A 22983-nucleotide genomic window follows, 5' to 3' on the forward strand; every position below is an offset into this window, starting at 1 on the left:
ATTCCCTCACTTGTCCTTTCTTTACAAATCACACACTGTATGATGAAAGCCTTAGCTACACTGAACTGAATGGATCAGAATTAAAAGCAGACCAGGGCTGGAGCCAAACACAGATTTGTAGCATTAAAGTGGACCCAAATTAAAAATACAAGATTTCAGAAATAAAATCTATTTTCTAACTTATAATAATAAATAGCAGCCTTTTTTCAGCTGCATGATGACAAATATAAAATATTTTACATTTGTTGGAGGAACCCCTCCCTTCTTTTCATATTGCCGGGACAGAATCCAGCAGACTGGTGGAGGAGATAAAAAAACAAAACACAGACTGCTACTGTCACAGGGGAGGTGATCTCAGCTTGTGTGAGATTTCACATAGACGACGCCCCTGTGAGGGAGGGTAGCTGATGACAAACACGCCCATGATCTAAAACCTCCTACTAAGCTCAGAAGTAATGGCGGCCACCTGTATAACCCTAGTTATGAAAAGAGAAGGGTGAAAAGCATGCACTGAAATGCTCATAGGCTTGAAGGAGTGTTTATTTATCTTTGTATGTGTCCGAGCAGTGCCACTAAATATTTTGAATTTAAAAAAAAATGTTTGGTTTGGGTCCGCTTTAAAGGGATACTGTAGGGGGTCGGGGGAAAATGAGTTGATCTTACCTGGGGCTTCTAATGGTCCCCTGCAGGCATCCTGTGCCCGTGCAGCCACTCCCCAATGCTCCGGCCCCGCTTCTGGTTCACTTCTGGAATGTCAGACTTTAAAGTCTGAAAACCACTGCGCCTGCGTTGCAGTGTCCTCGCTTCCCCTGATGTCGCCGGGAGCGTACTGCGCAGGCACAGACCATACTGGTCCTGCGCAGTACGCTCCTGGTGCCATCAGCGGGAGTGAGGACACAGCAACGCAGGTGCAGTGGTTTTCAGACTTTAAAATCTGAAATTCCAGAAGCGGGGCCGGAGCATTGGGGAGTGGCTGCACGGGCATAGGATGTCTGTGGGGGACCATTAGAAGCCCTGGGTAACTTCAACTCATTTTCCCCTGACCCCCCCCCCCCCCTACAGTGTCACTTTAAAGCGGACCCAAACCAAACTTTTTTAATTAAAAATATTTAATTGCACCACTCTGACATATACAAAGATAAATAAAAACTCCTTCAAGCCTATGAGCATTTCAGTGCATGCTTTTTCACCCTTCTCTTTTCATAACTAGGGTTATACTGGGGGCAGCCATTAGCAATTCCTCCATTGCTGGACACTACTTACTCCATCAGTTTGCCGGATTTTGTCCCGGCAATTTGAAAGGAAGGGAGGGGTTCCTCCAATAAATGTAAAATATTTGCCATCATGCAGCTGAAAAAAGGCTGCTATTTATTATTATAATTTAGAAAATAGATTTTATTTCTGAAATCTTGTATTTTTAATTTGGGTCCACTTTAAGGCCCCTTTTACATTTGCATTGCAAGTGTGCGTTGCCCTGTATTACCGTAGGGTAATGCAACGGTAATTCAAGTGTATGAGGCTTTTAAAGGCACATACACACGCAGTATTTTTACAAACGACAGGTCCGTCAGACCCTCCCGTGGGCGGTTGTTCTGCCGACAGTAGCACGTGAGTACAGGCTGTCGGCAAACTGATAAGATTGTTTTTGACTGATCCAATCGGCTGATCCGTCAAAAACAGCCTTATCCGTCTGCCGACAGCCTGTACTCACGTGCTACTGTCGGCAGAACGACCGCCCCACGAGAGGGTCTGACTGACCCGTCGTTTGTAAAAATACTGCGTGTGTACGCGCCTTTACACTTACCGTGTCACGTTGCGTCAGAAGCTTCCGAATCACCGATGAGCAGATGCAAAGTCTGCAGCGTGTTACCGTATTACTTCCGCGGTGATGTAGCAGCGGAAGTCATTGGAAGTCAATGAGCGACACAGGAATTCAATTGATGGGAGTGCGTGCATCACAGCGTGCATGTGCGCACCGACTGGAATCCTAGTGACATACTTCCTGCCCAGCATGGAGTAGATCACTGAGTGGGGGGCGTTGTTATGCATATCATTCTGTCAGCAAATTGCCACACAGTCATATGTTTGTCTTTTTTTGCGTTGCGGTGGGATGCAGCAGGAGCATCATAGCCCTGCCGCAACTCAAAAAATAAGTGTAGAACTGGCCTCAAGTGTTTGTGTACTTATAAGGAGGTGTGTAAACTGTGGCCCTGATCGTTAATGCAATAAACGTACATTAATAGTAGTATTTCTTTTTAAGCATGTCTCGTATCAGCTGCTGTTTATACTGGAAGTAAACCAGCTGCAGCACCTGCTGATCTCTGCTTGAGTGATGTTCTCTGAAACTCTACCCACTGCTGCTTTCATGGTTGTAAACGGACACTCCGCATTTGTAATCATCCCTCCATTGAGGTGCTAATATCATCTGCTTCCACAAAGTATGGGCAGACCTGCTGCAGAATGTGCCATTGCAGTGAGCTGACATGCAGAATTCTGCAAACAAAACAATATGGAGGAGCATCAGAACAGTTCAAAGGTGTGCCACAACCTCACCCCTGTGTCCCCAGGGGACTGCACAGTCAGCAGATCAAAGGATGGTCGGCACCACATGGATAAGTCTATTATGCTCTTTTATTCCATAAGTGACAAGGCAGCAGTAACAGACCGCTGGTTCAAGCTGCAGAAGCTCTTTATGAAACTGCAGTTTGATCTGCTAAATTATTCCGCAATGCAATGGATGCAGTGTGAATGCAGCCCATTACTAAACAGAACTGATGTCCTTGGCACTGGGATGATTCATACGTTGCAAATTATTCTGCAGCTGCACTTGATTCTGTCATTCTAATTTGCATCAAATTACCACTTAATCTGCTTCAACTCAGACTTATTTGCATTTCATTGACCATCCCTACTGGGGATTGAGGCCTCTTTTGTATGAACAGTTGAACTGTATGCTCAGCAAGTAGTTGCCAGGCAGCAGTGAGCAGTTACCAGAAAGCAGTGAGTAGTTGCCAGGCAGCAGCAAGCAGTTGCGAGAGTTTGAGAGGCATTTCACTCCCTAGCAACTGCTTCTGGAAAAGAAGCCTTTAATGCTACGTACACACATGCGACAACGATCGTTCGTTAAGAACGACGAACGAACTTTTAATTGATGAAAGAACGACCTAAGTAAAGGTAGTTTTAAAATGTGTGTAACGATCTGATCGTTAGAACGAACGTTACATCACAGAAAGCAACTATTGCGCCTGCGCATAAAAATGAGAAGTTCCATGGAGAAATAGTGAAATGCGCATGTCAAGCCTAGTACGAACGATCGTTTCCAACGATGTACTACTTTTGCAAACGATCGTCGTTGGTTAAAATCCGCCGAGACAAGGTGCGTACACACATGCGACTATAGTCGTTTGTAACGATCGTTCCCCGATCTTTACCAACGACGATCGTTACAAAAAACGAACCACCGACTATTAAGGCAAACGACGAACGAGCCAAATCGCTACAAAAGAAAGTTCTGTCTCGGCGGATTTTAACCAACGACGATCGTTTGCAAAAGTAGTACATCGTTGGAAACGATCGTTCGTACTAGGCTTGACATGCGCATTTCACTATTTCTCCATGGAACTTCTCATTTTTATGCGCAGGCGCAATAGTTGCTTTCTGTGATGTAACGTTCGTTCTAACGATCAGATCGTTACACACATTTTAAAACTACCTTTACTTAGGTCGTTCTTTCATCAATTAAAAGTTCGTTCGTCGTTCTTAACGAACGATCGTTGTCGCATGTGTGTACGTAGCAACAGAACTTTCTTTTGTAGCGATTTGGCTCGTTCGTCGTTTGCCTTAATAGTCGGTTCGTTTTTTGTAACGATCGTCGTTGGTAAAGATCGGGGAACGATCGTTACAAACGACTATAGTCGCATGTGTGTACGCACCTTTAGGCTACATACACACTTGAGATAAGTCTTTGGAAAATGAAAGATCACAGACCAATTTTACCCCCTTCCATGTAGTATGAGAGTCATACTCTACACAGTCTATTCTATGGAGCTGAACTCCCCATCAGATAAAAATCTTTGCAAGATGCTGCACACACAGATGCTGCACACATGAAACAGATCAGTATTTGCAAAAGATCAGTTCCTGAAAAAAATCCGTTCCTGCAAAATTCATTCATAGTCTATGGGCTGAAACACACCAGTGAAACGCTAGAGGTTTCAAAAGCTCTTCCCAATGTAATGATATGGGTGTTTTTTGTTTGTTTGTTTTTTTACAAAACCTCATCGCTCCAGTGTGCATAGACACGTAGGATAACATTAGCAGGAGGTTTCAAAAACTCAAAATGCTCAGAAAAGCTCCTCTGGTGTGCACCAGGCCTATGAGATCTGCAGATCCTCATACACACCTTGTTTAACAGACATTCATCTGCAGATCTGACAATCATCTGAAGATCCATCCTGGTGGATCTGATCTGCAGATGAATGTCAGTTAAACAAGGTGTGTAATGAGGATCTGCAGATATCATAGACCAGGGCTGTGGAGTCGGAGTCGGGGCAATTTTGGGCACCCGGAGTCGGAGTTGGAGTCGCATGATTTTTGTACAAAATCCACAGCGCTGTTAAGTATTAGACTAAGGAGTCTGAGTCGAGGAGTCGGAGTCTGAGCAATTTTTGGTACCCAGAGTCAGAGTTGGAGTCGGAGTTTCAGAAACTGAGGAGTCGGAAGATTTTTGTACCGACTCCACAGCCCTGTCATAGACTATGAATGCATTTTGCAAGAACGATCTTTTTCAGGAACTGATCTTTTGCAGATACTGATCCGTTGAATGTATACAGCATCTTTGTGTGCAGCATCTTGCAAAGATGTCTATCTGATGGGGAGTTCAGCTCAATAGACTAGACTGTGTAGAGTATGTTTTTTTCGCCTTCCTCTGGATCAACAGGGGTATGTGGGGGACGGGCTGGAGTTGTACTTTGTACTGGTTGAACTCGATGGACGTATGTCTTTTTTCAACCAAAATAACTATGTAACTATGTTCTCATACTACATGCAATGGGGTAAAATTGGTCTGTGATCTTGCCTTTTCCAAAGACTTTCATCTCAAGTGTGTATGTAGCCTAAGATCCTGGAAACCTGAGCTTCACAGCACATGACACTTGATGCTTTTATTAGCTGACCAATAGATATGGTAACCATTTCTTGGCACAGGATCACTCATTCCACTGATCTTTTTAACACCATGGAATTATATTGTAATGGTACATACCCATCAGCTAGTTAGCAGTGTGGAGGAATCGTCTGCATAATGAGAAGCATGCTGTACAGGACCACATAATGTGTGTTTACAGTTGCTATTATATCATACTTGAATTTATGCATTGAATTGTGTGCAAAACACATGATGTGACTATTTTCCCCTCTGTTCTGATCCTGTTATGCACATGTGTCGAACTCCAGGCCTAGAGGGCCAGATCCATGCCAGTGTTTAGGATGGACTGAGAAAGAGGAATGTGTTCTACTTGATGGACCGCACCTATCCTGATTCAGACCCATCAATTCATTTGAGCTGTATCAAAAATGTGTGAGGCTCTCATCGCTCGTAGGACCGGTTTGACATACCAGTATGAACCCAGCCTAAGGGCTCAGACCCACTAGAAGCCTTTCGTAAGTGCTAGTGATTTTAAAAAGCTCTTGCTAATGTAATGCTGTGGGGAAGCTTTATAAAATTACAACGCTCCAGTGGGATCACAACCATAGCATTACATTAGCAAGAGCTTTTCACATCACAAAGTGCTCCTAGTGGGTTCCAGGCCATTAAGGTAAATAAGTCAAACATCCATACGGCACCAGTCTCTTTAAAAGATATCCTCCGTGTTCTCTCCGGGTGCTTTTAGCTGGGTGCTCCACACGGCTAATTTTGGTGAGCACCCAGCTGACAATAGCTCGCCTTCTTAGCCTCCTCCTATGCTGTAAGTAGAGTTGAGCTGACCCTGCATTTTCCTGTCACGCCCCACCCGGCGACATTTTCATGCCACTGGGCAGGCAAATATTTCTGGGGAGAACACTTATCCTGTTAAAGAGAACCTGCGACAAAGTAAGTTAAAGAATTGATACTTACTTCCTCTCCATGCTACCCGGCCACACTGTTCCTCTGCAAACTCGCCCAGCGTTAGGGCGCTAGTCGTGATGCACTGTGCATGCGTGGCCCCCATTGCACTCCTGTTGCTGGGAGCGCTCTGCGCCTGCACAGATAGCAGGTGCAGAAAGTGCGTGGCCGTTCCACTCATGCGCAGTACATCCAGACTGGAGCCCTAATACCAGGCAAGATTACAGACGAACATAGAGGGAGGCGAAGGTAAGTATCAATTATTTTACTTATTTCAGCTCAGGTTCTCTTTAAATATTGTCTTTACATTCTAGTTTGCCGACAGTAGGTTGATACTTAATTGAAACCATTACAACCTGGGAGTCCAGACTAACCAGAGAATCTCATCTTGCTTTATAAGTTATTAACTGTGCAGGGCAGGAGCCTCTGTTACTCAATTTCAACAAAAGAGGAATTTTTCTTCAAAAGAGACTTGAAGTCGGAAGAATATAGCAGATGCCGTTGTTGACTAATTTTTCATCTTCGATTTAGAATAATTTTTCAGCACTTTGCAAATGTAAAAGGATCAAAAAGGTGAAAAATACTGTTATTTTGAGTATATTTTTGCTTGCTGGGTTTAAAAGGCATTTTATTGACAAGTTTGAATATATAGACTAGGAGAAAACGCAGGAGAAATGGTGAATTGCATATGGGCCGTTATTCGGTACCACACCACTTATCTCGGCTCTGCCTGGTCAGTAAGCCAGCACTTATTCAGTAAGGAGTTCCTTGGGCAAGACTCCCTAACACTGCTACTGCCTACTGGGTGCGCTCGTGTGGCTGCCTCGCAAGCACTATGAGTCTGACAGGAGAAAGGCGCTATACAAAATATAGGAATTATTTAGTAGTTTCAGTAGACATTTCCTAATTATATCACCCCTTTACCACCAATTAGGCATATAGCAATGCAGTCCTCACAAATATGGCACTATAATAAATGCTAAATAATAATAAAAAAATACCATATCTGCTAAAAAAGAAGGAAGGAGAGAGAGAATAGAGTATAATGGTAAGTACACACTGTCCAATATGATTCACCCTAAATCAGGGCTTCGTCATGGACATTACTCATTTCCTGTACACTTCACCCAAACAAATGGTGAGACCATGTAAGCTCTCTCTTAAAAAGGAAAAAAAAAAGTCCACCAAGTTCAGCCTAAACACATCTCCAGTTGTTTTGATACAAGGGAAGTGAAAACAAATCCACCTGGGAAGCTGCTAATTCACCTCACAGAAGGATAAATTCCTTCCTGACTCCACAGGGCATTTGTATAAATTCTCTGGATCAAAGAACACGAACTCTGCCCTGTAGTAATAGCTGTGGAAAGCATTGAATTTTAGTATCTTTTTAATTGTGTTATTGATTTAGCATTACTACTTTCTTTCTGCAATAGGACCTTTTCTTCAATCGGCCACCCTTAGTGGATTCTTCTCTTCACCATTTGCTGCTAATTACCTAATGCTTGCACCGTGGGCCAAGATGGCTGATAAACCTTTATATTGACACAATATATTTATACATATTTATGAAAAACAGCTCCCTGCCCCTCCATGCAACCGTACTGCACCGGGATGAGTACAGTCGTGCCTGTGAAGTAGCACAGAGATGCTAAGGACTGTGCAGGCGCAGCCATACTCAGGTAGGCGCCGGGGAGTGCAGCCACAAGAGCATATCCAACAAGCTTCTGTATGTTCAGAGGGTCCGTGTGCAGCAATGATGGTGTCAAGGAGGACATGAGAAGCCTCTGGACTAGCCAGAGACTTCCCTCTAAGCTAATTATCTAACTTTTTTTTACAGAAACACCTGATCTGCATGCTTTTCAGGGTCTATGGCTTAAAGCATTTAGATGCAGAGGATCAGCAGCACAGACAGGAATGTGCATTGTTTAAAAAGGTAAATATATCAGCATCCGGATCCCTCTCAGTTCAGGTGTCCAATTTAACGTGGACCCGAACTCTTGCACAGGACTGAAGAAATACATAGAGCAATCCACCCTATATGTATTTAGAGAGTTTAGCCTGTTTAAATCCCCCTCATTTGTGTCTAATAACAAGTTGTAATCTGATCTCTCCTATGTGTCACATGACTGCCATGGCAAGTTAGGCCCGGTTCACATTAGCGTTCCCTGTCCGGATTTTCCTGATCTGATCCGGACCGTATACTGTACAAACGGAACGTACGTTCCGCATAGCAATGCAAAGTCTATGCGGACGTTCACACGTGTCCGTTCCGTACAGTACGGAGCCGGACCGGATCCGGACACTTTTCCAACATGCGCTATTTTTTGGGTCCGGATCTCCGGCCCACGCACCCGGACCGGAGCCGGACCTGAGCCTGACAGCATCATCCGGAACACAGAAACCAATGGGGAACGGAAGGCACAGAACACACCGCCTACAAAAACCTGACGTTCTACCCCACTTCCTATGCATATCCAAGCGGCCATTTCGGATGGGGACACATGGGCCAAGCATGTCTGGAGTGGAGCAGCAGTGACAGACGTGCTGGAGCTGTTTGGCAGAATGTCGGAGGTGGAGGTGAGGCCTACAGCGGAGGAACCTGATTCTACAGGTGCACCAGGTGCACCTTCTGCTGACCCCAACATTTTTTTATTTAAATTTCACTATTTATTGCCCACGGATCCGGATGGCAGCCTGATGCATGCCTGATACAAACGGACCGGATCGGAACCGTACGGTTCTGATCAGGTCCTGATCCGATCAGGATCCGGTCCGTTTACTTGCTAAAACGCAAGTGTGAATGGGGCCTAAGGCAGATAAGGCCATTTGAAAGCATAGAAGGTTAACAATATGTCTGCTTCCATGAATCAGGAAGTAGAAACTGCAGCCCTGGTAAAATTTCCTGCCAACTGGGAAATATTGTGGATGTGTGACCCTGGCTTCATGCCACCTCCTTAATTGCGCTCCCGTGGCCGTAAGCATTCCGTGTCTGCGCGGTTGTAAGTTGTACAAACTAAGCAATACACAATTGAGGAGGCGCAAACATCACTGCGGTGTGGACTGGCAGTTCAGCGAGGGACAAGATAGACTGGGGGGGGGGATCTGTAAGAAGTCCTCGGTAAGTACATGTCAACAATCACATTAGGGAGTTGTTTGGAAAACCGCGCACAGAGATGATGCGCCCGGGACCTCTGGGATAAAGTGACAATGGCATCACAAAAGTGTATAATAGGAAGAAGCTGGACATTTCCTTTAATGTGTACCAGAGATGAGAGTAATTAAAGATTTTTTACTTGCCCGGGGCTTCCTACAGCCCCAAAAGCACAGATGCGTCCCTCGCCGTCCTCCTGAGTGCCTCTATTAAGTGTCAATCAGCTCCGGTATTCGGCTCAGTGATGCCAGCGGGGGGCCGTCTGCGCATGCAATAACCTTCTGCGCAAGTGCAGAAGACCCTGGCTGATGTCACTGAGTCAGACTGAGCCCGACTGAGCCGAATACTGGGAGGTGATTTCGGCTTAACAGAGGCACGTAGGAGGCCGGTGAGAGACACAGCCATGCTTATGGGGCTGGAGGAAGCCCCGGGTAAGTAAACAATTTTAATAGCGCTCTTCTCTGGGTCACTTTAAGACCAGCTTTATGGAGTCACACCACATATTTGTCTGGCTTATGGATTCCTATTATCAGGCAATCTCCCACCTAGGGGACATGCTGAATCATTTCCCAGCTGATTTCTGAAACATTTCCGCATCACTGGGAGCCAGCCACTTGCCGGCACCCTGAGGACCTCTGCCAGCTCCCGTACCCAAGACAAGGGTGAGTTTAGTAGTCGGGCTACACCTTTGTGTTGTGCTCAGTGTTACGCCTCCCTTGCTTCCAATCAGATCAGGCTTCTGAATTTTTAATTGGGGTAGAAAACATCGCCCTGCTTGCATGCTTAGACAAGAAAGAATATAACCTTTGTACAGACTTCCCAGGCCAGGATGTTTCAGAATGTTTCCCAAAACAATCTAGACTGCAACTGTAAATCAAAACACAATCTCAGTCATTTCCCTCTGCCCTGGGTCCAAATATATAAATAAAGCAAATTAAGCCAATAAAAGATCTGTACTTGTTGTAATTTTATGTTTGTTCTATGTCTGGTTTCATTTTTATCTTTTTTTTTGTCCTGACAGCTTTTATAGCTTTTTTAAAGTGACGTCTGGGCCGCTCTGTTGGCCCACCGCCTGCCCGCATTAAAGCAGTATGCTGTACAGCCTCGGCTCAGCGGTGTCACCCGAGGGATAAGCCTAATCCACGTGGGGTGACATCAGTCCAGTGTGTGTATTGGGCTTGAGGAATATGAAGTGAGAGGGATATGAGGCCTGTCATATTTATTTCCTTTTAATCAATACCAGTTGCCTGGCTGTCCTGCGGATGCTCTGTCTCTAATGCTACATACTCACCTCGTAATGCAGGGAGATGGATCTAGCGACGTCTCCCTGACGACGAGTGCTCTGACGATCCATCTCCCAGCCAGTGGGTATGCACGATGTTACCCCACATGAGACTTTAAGCGTTTGCGGTACTTTTTGTGGGAGTCGTCGGGGATCTACGTGATCTGAACCGCCATGTCCGTTGCTTAACGATGCCCAATCACTGCGGGGGGGGGGGGGGGGGAGGGTGTTGGGGTGTTAGCGCTGCGTAATATGTTGGCGCTTTATAAATACAACAAATAAATAAAATAAAATAAAATGCTTATAATAAACGATGATGCCCGACATCAGGTAACATTGGGTACTTGCCTTAATACTTTTAGGCATAGACTGTGAACAAACAAACAGATCAGATGTTTCTGCCGAAAATTATTAGCCACATGCTTGTTTCAGGTACTACTGTAACCAAACAGATCAACAAGACTGCCAGGTAACTGGTATTTAGTAAAAGGAAATAAATATGGCAGCCTCCATGTAACTCTTGCTTCAGGTTCCCTTAAAAGGTATGTTCAGGCACCCCCAAAAAATGACATTTATATACCCGGGGCTTCCTCCAACCCCTTGCAGTAGCTCTGCTATCAGGGAGTCCCCGCCAGTGCAGAGGGTGACCTCGTGCTTGCGCCAGTAGTTCTGCTGTAGTTCTGCTCTGTAGCAGTACACTCCACACCATGTGCGAGTGATTGAAAGCGGCACCCGCGCAGGTGCAGTAAAGGATGGCCTCTGCATTGGCAGCTCCGCTCCCAGCCACTAGTCCCCGACGGTGCAGACGCAAGCGCCGCTGTCAATCATTCACACGTGGTGTGGAGTGAACTGCGCAGGCATCTGCATCATCAGGGACTGTGAGTCAGCGGCTGAGAGCGGAGCAGCTGCGGCGAGGGACACAGCGGCTGCTACGTGCTGAAGGAAGCCCCAGGTAAGTAAATGTCATTTTTGGGGGCTGCCAATCCCTTTAAAGAGACACTGAAGCAAAAAAAAAAATGATGATATTATGATTTGTATGTGTAGTACAGCTAAGAAATAAAACATTAAGATCAGATACATCAGTCTAATTGTTTCCAGTACAGGAAGAGTTGAGAAACTCCAGTTGTTATCTCTATGCAAAAAAGCTATTAAGCTCTCCGACTAACTTAGTCGTGGAGAGGGCTGTTATCTGACTTTTATTATCTCAACTGTAATTGAACTGTTTACTTTTCCTCTGCTAGAGGAGAGTTCATTACTTCACAGACTGCTCTGAAAGACTCATTTTGAATGCTGAGTGTTGTGTAATCTGCACATATTATAGAATGATGCAATGTTAGAAAAAACACTATATACCTGAAAATAAAAATATGAGAATATTTTCTTTGCTGCTAATCTTCTAGTAATTATTCATAGTACACAACCAATTCATTATATCATATATTTTTTTTCGCTTCAGTGTCTCTTTAAGGCTTCAGCCTGAGTCATAAACTGTGTCTACCCCTATCAACCTCACTAAGCAGTACCCATTGGCCAAAGGTATTATTCCATATTAAGCCACATGATATTCCTGGTCTTTAAATAATGTAGACATGTAACCCTAGGACTCATGAGTGGAAGATATTTCTGCTTGTTGCTCACTGAGGCCATATATAGTCCTTTTTTCATTGGCAAATCAGTACTGTTAACAGTGAGAAGCTGAACAAACAGATCAGGGGAACCAACACTCCTTCCTGCATGCATTTAGAGGGGGAAATGCAGGGCACGGCCCAGAGACTTCCTGCTCACCAGATTACATTATAAATATGAATTAGAAAATCTTCTGACCACAAGTGAACAGACAAATAAGTCCTTTTTGCCACCTGTTACATCTGTACCTGCATTAACCACTTAACGACCATAGGCTTACACCCTCCTAAAGACAAGGCTATTTTTCACAATACAGGGCTGTGCAGCTTGGTCTGGTTGCTGCACAGCCCTGCAACTTAGCACACACACGATTTTTACCTTCTTTTGTTGTTAATAGGACACTCTGCCGGAGTTACAGTGGCTTGCAAAAGTATTCGGCCCCCTTGAAGTTTTCCACATTTTGTCACATTACTGCCACAAACATGAATCAATTTTATTGGAATTCCACATGAAAGACCAATACAAAGTGGTGTACACGTGAAAAGTGGAACGGAAATTATACATGATTCCAAACATTTTTTAACAAATAAATAACTGCAAAGTGGGGTGTGCGTAATTATTCAGCCCCCTGAGTCAATACTTTGTAGAACCACCGTTTGCTGCAATTACAGCTGCCAGTCTTTTAGGGTATGTCTCTACCAGCTATGCACATCTAGAGACTGAAATCCTTGCCCATTCTTCTTTGCAAAACAGCTCCAGCTCAGATTAGATGGACAGTGTTTGTGAACAGCAGTTTTCAGATCTTGCCACAGATTCTCGATTGAATTTAGATCTGGACTTTGACTGGGCCATTCTAACACATAGATATGTTTTGTTTTAAACCATTCCATTGTTGCCCTGGCTTTATGTTTAGGTACGGTGACCATACGTCCCGCTTTACCCGGGACGCGTCCCGCCTTCGGGGGACGCTGTCCCAGGCTGCATGAGGTCCCGGGAAACGTCCCGCTTTTAGCAGCGGGACGTCCCGGCCTCGGGACTCTGGCCACCGTACAATGAAGTAGCCGCAGCGTCTACTAGACGCTGCGCAAGTTCATTCCCCGCAGCCCCGCTCCAGCCTGCATTGTCCTCCTCCGGCAGGCACAGGCAGAGCAGGGCTACAGGAAGATGGCGTCCGGAGGCGGAGCCCTGTATTGGAGACTATTTGTCTCCAGTACAGGGCTCCGCCTCCGGACGCCATCTTGCCGTAGCCCTGCTCTGTCTGTGAGAGGCTGAGCGGGAGATTGAAGATCGTCCAGGCCAGGGGGAGCTGCACACACCAGAGGCCGGCTGCGTGAGGGGACGTCTTCTGCCAGGTGAGTAAATGCTTTTTCTTGCAGGTGAAGTGTTTGCCCACATTGTGTACATTTTGTACTGACATGTTTGCCCGCATTGCGTTTATCTTGTACTGACATGTTTGCCCGCAGTGCGTTTATCTTGTACTGACATGTTTGCCCGCAGTGCGTTTATCTTGTACTGACATGTTTGCCCGCAGTGCGTTTATCTTGTACTGACATGTTTGCCCGCAGTGCATTTATTTTGTACTGACATGTTTGCCCGCAGTGCGTTTATTTTGTACTGACGTGTTTGCCCCCATTGCGTTTATCTTGTACTGACATGTTTGCCCGCAGTGCGTTTATCTTGTACTGACATGTTTGCCCACGGTGCGTTTATCTTGTACTGACATGTTTGCCCGCAGTGCGTTTATTTTGTACTGACATGTTTGCCCGCAGTGCGTTTATCTTGTACTGACATGTTTGCCCGCAGTGCGTTTATCTTGTACTGACATGTTTGCCCGCAGTGCGTTTATCTTGTACTGACATGTTTGCCCGCAGTGCGTTTATCTTGTACTGACATGTTTGCCCGCAGTGCGTTTATCTTGTACTGACATGTTTGCCCGCAGTGCGTTTATCTTGTACTGACATGTTTGCCCGCAGTGCGTTTATTTTGTACTGACATGTTAGCCCGCAGTGCGTTTATTTTGTACTGACATGTTTGCCTGCAATGCGTTTATCTTGTACTGACATGTTTGCCCGCAGTGCGTTTATCTTGTACTGACATGCTTGCCTGCCATGCGTTCATTTTGTATTAACATGTTGCCCGCAGTGCGTTTATTTTGTACTGACATGTTTGCCCCCATTGCGTTTATTTTGTACTGACATGTTTGCCCCCATTGCGTTTATTTTATGCTGACATGTTGCCCGCAATGCGTTTATTTTGTGCTGAAATGTTGCCCGCAATGCGTTTATTTTGTGCTGAAATGTTGCCCATTGCGTTTATTTTGTGGTGCCTGGGGTAACTGTTGCTGCATTTATTATTTAATGGTCATAGTTGGCTGTGTTTGCTGCTTTGGGGTTATGACATACTATTAAATAGCATCACACAGTTTCTGCACACCTATGATGTGAATCCACGTTTGACCACATCACGGCGTAAACACTGCTTTCTTATGCCTCGCTGTTGCATCATTACGTTAGCTCCGCCCATAGAATGTCATGGCCACGCCCATTTTTCGCACGCGCTGCAGACACCACATTTTTCAGCGCGGCACGTAGCTCGTCCAGAGTCACCATGGGCCTCTTGACTGCATTTCTGATCAGCGCTCTCCTTGTTCGGCCTGTGAGTTTAGGTGGACGGCCTTGTCTTGGTAGGTTTACAGTTGTACCATACTCCTTCCATTTCTGAATGATCACTTGAACAGTGCTCCGTGGGATTTTGAAGGCTTTGGAAATCTTTTTGTAGCCTAAGCCTGCTTTAAATTTCTCAATAACTTGATCCCTGACCTGTCTTGTGTGTTCTTTGGACTTCATGGTGTTGTTGCTCCCAATATTCTCTTAGAAAACCTCTGAGCAGCTGTATTTGTACTGACATTAGTTTACACACAGGTGCACTCTATTTAGCCATTAGCACTCATCAGGCAATGTCTATGGGCAACTGACTACACTCAGACAAAATGGGGCTGAATAATTACGCACACGCCACTTTATAGTTATTGATTTGTAAAAAATGTTTGCAATCATGTATGTGTGGAAAACTTCAAGGGGGCCGAATACTTTTGCAAGCCACTGTAACTGATCGCTGCTGCAATTTTTTTTTTTAAAGAGTGGGGAGGCTTTTCCCTCCCTTCTTCCTCCCTCTCCCTCCCTCCCCCCTGTGCCGTCCTAATCGCCATATGGAGGCAATCAGCACTGTTCCCCACCTCTCATAGGCATCAGCCTATGAGAGGGCTCCATTCGCCAGCCAATCCGGGGGACAGCCTAGTGTCAGCCGTACAGCGCTGCAGGAGATCGCAGTGCTGTACAAAGGTAAACAAAGGTCAATTACATCCCTTTTTGGCGGAAAACGGCCTGCTAGCTGCGATCGTGGCTAGAAGGCTGATTGGCAGGGAGCAATCTCGCATGCGCGCACGTGTTTTCTGCTAAACTGCAGCTCCAGGACTTGACACCAATCGCCGTAAGGCTGTCCTGGGGCTGCCACCGCGGTCACGCCCATTGGCGTGACGCGGTCGTTAGGTAGTTAAACCTGTTAATCTAATTTTGTGACACAGGTTTGCTTTAGAGAGTACCTGTCACTTATTTTGGCCTCCTGTTTCCATAGAACAGGGAAAGACAAAATCTCGCATTGGTTTTACATTGACCACTACAGAATTACAAGAGCAAGAGCGACCACTTCAGTGTTCCAAAAACCTAAATGATGACAGCTATATCATTAGATGGCCACAGCCAGGGATGCTCACTGAGGTTAATCACGAGTAATCACGACTGATTACTCGTGATTCAAATAAGGGTTAATTGCTGGATGCGGCGGGGTTAATTACTTATAATGCCGCCGTCCACCTAGCGCGCCAACGAGATTGCAAGCCTCCTATTGGTCGCGTTGGAAGCCCCGCTATGCCGCACTTCCTCCTTCCGGCTTGAAGTAGGAAGTACGCACCTGCAAGGGTTAATTTTTATTTTTTTTAATTTTTTTTAGCTTTCTTGGCTCCTGTTGCATGCAACAGGAGCCCCGGGTAAGCAAGGCTATTAGCCCCATGCACGGAAAAAGCGTGAGTGCCCTAAAGCACCCCCACAAAACGTGCATGAGTAGCCACGGGCCCCACAATGCAGCAGGGCCCTTCCGGTGTCCCCGAAGGGAACCTTCCCCCTTTGCCATCGGCTCAGGGGGTGACATCCTCCAACACCCGAGGGGTTGGAGGATCCTGGAGTCCTCTGACACCCGAAGGATTGGAGGACCCCGACGTTGCCCAGTGGTTACCCAAAGGGCCTGGCCATGTGGCAACCGCGTCCACATGGTCCGGGTGGCTCCCCCGAGAGGGAGCCGGGTGGGGACCAAAGTCCCCGGTGCCAGCAAGCTGGCCCCGACCTTGCGGCCGGAGTGATAAAAATTCCGCACTCTCCCTAGCCAAAAGGCCGGGGAGCTGCGTTAGTCGGCTATGCATATGGGCAGTACAGACCAAAGCACCCTACTTCTGCCTGGGATCTGCCACATCCCAGGTTTTTTCAGGTGCACCTGGAGCGCCACTTCCAGGGGCAGTACGCCTAAGCAAAGCCCTCAGCTATTCAGCTTTGACCATGGTATAGATCCATTCAATCAGCCCCTGGGAATTACGACAAGAAGGGACACCCTGCCACAGTGCCATCCCTCCAGGTCCCCCCAAAAACCTAAAGAACAGATACTACACTTGATCTTAGCCAAAAGGCGCCGCACCTGCAGCAATTAACCCTTATTTGAATCACGACTAATCGGTCGTGATTAACCGCGGTGAGCATCCCTGGGCTCTGGCCACAGCTCTGTGAGAGATAGAGAGCACTCAGAGTGCACTCTATTTCTTGTCTTTATACTAGATTTCACAGCCTCTGATGTGGATTAAGCTAGCTCATTAAGCTAGCTGACAGTTAACCAGCAACTCTCAAGTCTAAATAGCTTCCCCAAAGTTCTGGTTCAGCCCTTACAAATTCAGTTTCCTGTAGGAGCTATATTTGCCTTTCAGTGGAATTTCCCACCCCCATTTTGTATCATTGTTGTGTATGGTGTATGCTGGTGGCATAGTAAATCACCCTCTTGCCCCCAGGTTTATTATTGGTGGGGGCACTATTTGCACAGAGTTTGTAGGTTCTCTGTGTGTTTTCTTCTAGTTACTCTGCTTTATTTATTTAAGTATTTATATAGCGCCGACATATTACGCAGCGCTGTACAGAGTATATACAGTCTTGTCACTAACTGTCCCTCAGAGGAGCTCACAATCTAGTGCTTTCTCCCATATCTCAAAAACATACCATTAGGGGCGTAGCAATAGGGGGTGCAGCGGTAGCGACCGCATCGGGGCCCTTGGGCCAGAGGGGCCCCGAAGGGCCCTCCCTCAACTACAGTATTAGCTCTCTATTGGTCCTGTGCTCTTAATAATCACTTCTATAGATACTTTGAATAGTGGTAATCATTAACAAACTGTTTCCCATCCCTTTCTTGCACCTCTGACACTGTAGTTGCCATTGGCAGGTTTTGGTGCACCGTATCAATTGCTATGTATGAAGTGCTTGGGGGGGCCCCATTGTAAAACTTGCATCGGGGCCCACAGCTCCTTAGCTACGCCACTGCATACCATAATGTTACTTGTCTTGCCCCCAGGTAAGTACCAGCGCTTTGAGTACCCAGGGAGAAAAGTGCTATAAAAAATGTTATTGTTATTGAATACAGCAAAAGGGCTTTTTCATTCTGTTTAGCGTTGGAAGTTCGCCTTTCTTACGAATCAGCTCCATCTTGTGTGCTCCCAACTGGAACAGAAATCACTGCCTTTTATGCATACAAGACAGAATATAACCTTTGTACAACCTTCCCAGACCAGGAAATGTAATCAGTATTTTTCCCATAACAATCCAGCTCAAATGCCAACTGTAAATCAAAACACAGCTGAGCTCGGTACTTTCTTTCTGCACAACATGCAAATGTACCTGCCCTTTATTCTGCCACCCCTATCTATTAATCACAGAAATACAGCAGTCTTAAGGTCCGTACACACGCCGGACTGGAGGCAACGACAGGTCCGTCGTCACCTCCCGCTGGGTGGGCGTTCCAACGACAGTCCGGCGTGTGTACGCACTGTCGGCGGACTGATATGGCGGATCGCTCAGAAACAGCCGTATCAGTCTGCAGACAGACTGTACACACGCCAGACTGTCGCTGGAACGCCCACCCAGCAGGAGGTGACGACGGACCCGTCGTTGCCTCCAGTCCGGCGTGTGTACGGACCTTTACACTTGACACTGTGTCTACTGCTGAGTTATAGGAGCCTTAAGGTGGCCATACATCAGGCGACTTGGTGGGCGATCTACCATCCGATTATTATAATCAGATAAAAATCGGTGCCCCCAAGCGCATGCCCAATCGACAAGCTATTCTGCAGTTTTTTGTGCTTGTGCACATTTTCATTTTTGCATTGCTAGAATAAAACTGAATGGGTTCAGCTTTTTTTTGCATGCAACAAGCATTTCAGATTCAATATATTTTAATGCTATGCATTAAAACACATGTCTAATATTGAAAAAGCACAAGAAACCACAGACCCAGGCATTTTCGCACAGCTCAAGTGTGCTCCCAGCCTTAGGGAGTTCTGTATGTTGGTACTGAAGTGGTTAAATGAGGGTTCCCAACTAATATTTAAGGGCTTGACATTGGCAGTCTATTAACCCCCTTTTACAGCTTGGAGACACTGTATGGCTGCTGCTTAACAGCTAGTTTAACATGTTGGCAAACCATAAAACAGCAAGCTGTCCCATCTCTCCACAAAGCTTTCCATGGACTAATGAGGGCTGCTCCATACAAAAATGCTGCCTCCTGATATGAGATAAGGACATTTCATGTTGTGAGGTGTTTAGCTCCAGACTGCAACATTTCCTGTAATTACCTGTAACCTGGATGCTAATTTCAAGGGCAGCATCTTGTAGCAGAGGATGAAGTAGGGATCCCACAGGAAAAGTGACCCATGCTCTTTAAGTGCATCCTTTGATGTGTAAATATAGACCTGTTCTGAGGTAATTGTCAACTTCACATCAAAAGCTGAGTCTAGAGTGAGTGTCCATTCTGGAAGCAGTAAAAGTGGCTTTTCAGCAGGAAGCTGCCTGAGGAAACAGCTGGAAAGTGCTGTGCAGGGAACATGCTGCAGCTCATGCACACAGCAAACCCTTCATAAGGGAAACATGGAGGCTGCCACTGCAGACATCCTTTAAGGTGAATACTCACCTGATGATGCAGGAAGATGGATCCTAGCGATGTCCCCCCATGATGAGCTTTCCCCAATCCATCTTCCTGCCGGCTGGTACACGCGACATCACATGACGGGGGGCGAATGGGAAGTCAAGCAATCGCAGCATTTTGCACAGAGTCGTCGGGGATCTTAAAAACCCGATCTGCTGTGACAGTAGTTATCGGTGCATGTCGCCAAACGTCATTAGTATGATCGCACTCCTGTACCCACGTGCTGAGATGGCAGAAGCAATCGCTCAAAAAAATCGATGGTTGTCGGTAAAATCGTTGTAGAAATCATGGAGTAGGTATAGGCCTTTAGGTTTATAAGGTTAGCCTGGGATACTTGGGTTACTCCTAGTTACAAAGGGGGAGCAGCCTGTTTGCCAGAGCTATTTTTTCCTGCTTTGTAAAAGTGGCGATTAGCTTAAATGATCACTGCTTTTATATTGCATTGCCACTTTCAACAGTCACCATTTCATGTGACAGCACTTTAGTGAAAATTGCCAATTTATAAACCAACAATTCTGATTCTTCCTCCTGTATTGACTTTGTTCAGGTAAGCACTATTGGGCTGAGGCAGTAAGAAATAATACTATCAGTTTCATAGCAGTCAGAGACACATGGTGACCACAGACGTTACAATTTTTTACGATACGACAATTTCGAATGTTTTTTTTTTTTTGCTCAAATTTAAAATTAGACTCCTGTCACCAATGTATCACACTCGTATGCTCAATTTTGACACAAATACGACAAAAACGATTAAATAAAAGAAATAAATTTGTACATGGTGAGGAAAGGAACAGCGTTACTTTAAGGGATACTGTAGGGGGGTCGGGGGAAAATGAGCTGAACTTACCGGAGGCTTCTAATGGTCCCCCGCAGACATCCTGTTCCCGCGCAGCCGCTCACCGATGCTCCGGCCCCGCCTCCTGTTCACTTCTGGAATTTCAGACTTTAAAGTCAGAAAACCACTGCGCCTGCGTTGCCGTGTCCTCGATCCCGCTGATGTCATCAAGAGCGCACAGCGCAGGCCCAGTATGGTCTGTGTCTGCGCAGTACACTCCTGGTGACATCAGCGGCAGCGAGGACATGGCAACGCAGGCACAGTGGTTTTCTGACTTTAAAGTCAGAAATTTCAGAAGTGAACCGGAGGCGGGGCCAGAGCATTGGGGAGTGGCTGCGCCAACACAGGATGTCTGCGGGGGACCGTTAGAAGCCCCGGGTAAGTTCAGCTCATTTTCCCCTGACCCCTACAGTATCCCTTTAAAAACAGATTGCATCCTTATGACTACCTGCTTGAGAGTGCAAGCCCCACTGGTGGGATAAAATACACACCCAGCATTCAAATAAAATGCACCTGTCTACCATTGGAGGATGTTGGTTTCTGTAATAGCTTGCATGCAACTTATTAAGTACTTGTCCCTCCCACTGCGAATAAGTCATCCCCCATGGGAGTGGCCCTAATACTAACTAATCCTAAATTATGCATATGCCTGGGTGCGCTACCAAGTAAAAATTCAAAATTGCGCAAAGGTGGATCAGCGCATCACCAGGCCGCCTCCGAATGGCCACCAATCAGAGGTGCGCTGAGCCCCCCCAAGAAACTACAAACACACCTTTAAACCAAACAGAAGCTCTGCATAAACATCAGTAAGCAATGCTATTAAATGGGTGCAGCTGACTAAAGTTACTTACATTTGTACATGGCGAGGAAAGGAACAGCGCTACTTAAAAACAGATTGCATCCTTATGACTACCTGCTTGAGAGTGCAAGCCCCACTAGTGGGATAAAATACACACCCAGCATTCCAATAAAATGCATCTGTCTACCACTGGAGGATGTTGGTTTCCGTAATAGCTTGCATGCAACTTATTAAGTACATAACCCTCCCAATGCGAAGAAGTCATCCCCCATGGGAGGCAAAAGTTGCATGCAAGCTATTACGGAAACCAACATCCTCCAACGGTCCTCCCATGGGGGATGACTTCTTCGCAGTGGGAGGGACGATTACTTAATAAGTTGCATTACCTAGCACATTTAGTTGTAACTGACAGCTGCTGATATATAACTGACAGCAACTGGTATATTTCAGTTCTGACAAAATATTGTTAGAACTGGAAGGGATCACTGTAAGAAGAAAATGGTGAGATTCTGAGAGGATCTGATGGCAAGGTAAGTATGTAATATTCATTTGCACGTACATCATGTGTTTATTTTAAATAATTGTACTCGCTTCAGGTTCCCTTTAAAGAGGAACTCCAGTGAAAATAATAAAAAAAGTGCCTAATTTTTACAATAATTATGTATAAATGATTTAGTTAGTGTTTGTCCATTGTAAAATCTTTCCTCTCCCTGATTTACATTCAGACATTTTTCACATGATAAGAGAACCGTGACCAAGAAATGAACTTCCCAATCAGTAGCGGATACCCCCTTTCCCATGAGAAATATTTTCCTTTTCATAAATGGATCATCAGGGGGCTCTGTATGGCTGATATTATGGTGAAACACCTCCCACCATTTCCTGTCTGTGAACCTCATTGCATTGTGGGAAATAAAAGCTGTTTACAGCTGTTTCCAACTGCCAAAAAAGCAAGCAGCATCTCCTTCCACTGACATCACCTGTCAGCAGTAACAATGTCACCATGTGGTAAATGTCAGAATGTAAATCAGGGAGAGGAAAGATTTTACAGTGGGAAAACACTGACTAAATCATTTCTACATCATTGTAACAATGAAGCATTTTTTTATTACATTTTTTTCACTGGAGTTCCTCTTTATAGTAAGGAAATGTGCATTTTTAAAAGGATGTAAGTAATCTCTATAGTAACGTCTATATAGTAACCTCTATATTTCTTACACTGCACGGGAACTTTATAGTCTACATTTATCAAAGGGCAGTTGGTCATGTGGGTACACCCTATGGGCCTGTTTCCACTAGGAGCGGTGCGATGCGGCTACATAGCCACATTCCACCGCAGGTGTCCTGAAACACATGCACAGCAATGGAAGAGTTTCCACTGCGTGCATGTTGTGCGGAGCGATCCAAGAATCTGCAGCATGCACGGCCGCATCCGCCCGCAGCCGCGTCCCATCTAGAGATGTAGCGAACGGTTCGCCGGCGAACGGTTCCAGGCGAACTTTGGTGGGTCGCGTTCGCCTGGACCAAGCGAACTTTTGCGGAAGTTCGATTCGCCCCATAATGCACTATGAGGGTCAACTTTGACCCTCTGCATCACAGTCAGCAGGCACATTGTAGCCATTCAGGCTACACTAAGCCCTGGAGCCCCCCCCCCCCCTTATATAAGGCAGGTTTGCTGGCCATTACACTCACTCGTGTGCCTGCTAGAGACAGACTAGGGACAGCTGCTGCAGACTTGTTCTCCTAGGGAAAGATTAGTTAGGCTTTTGGCTTGCTCCTGGCTGATTGTTATTGCTAAAATAGCACCCCTCAACAGCTCTTTTGAGAGCTCTAATGGTTTCCTGATGTGTTTTTTTTTGTGTGTTGCTCACTGACACTGACATTATACAGCCCTATC

This window comes from Hyperolius riggenbachi, chromosome 4 (assembly GCF_040937935.1).
Source record: "Hyperolius riggenbachi isolate aHypRig1 chromosome 4, aHypRig1.pri, whole genome shotgun sequence".
Lineage (NCBI taxonomy): Eukaryota > Metazoa > Chordata > Amphibia > Anura > Hyperoliidae > Hyperolius > Hyperolius riggenbachi.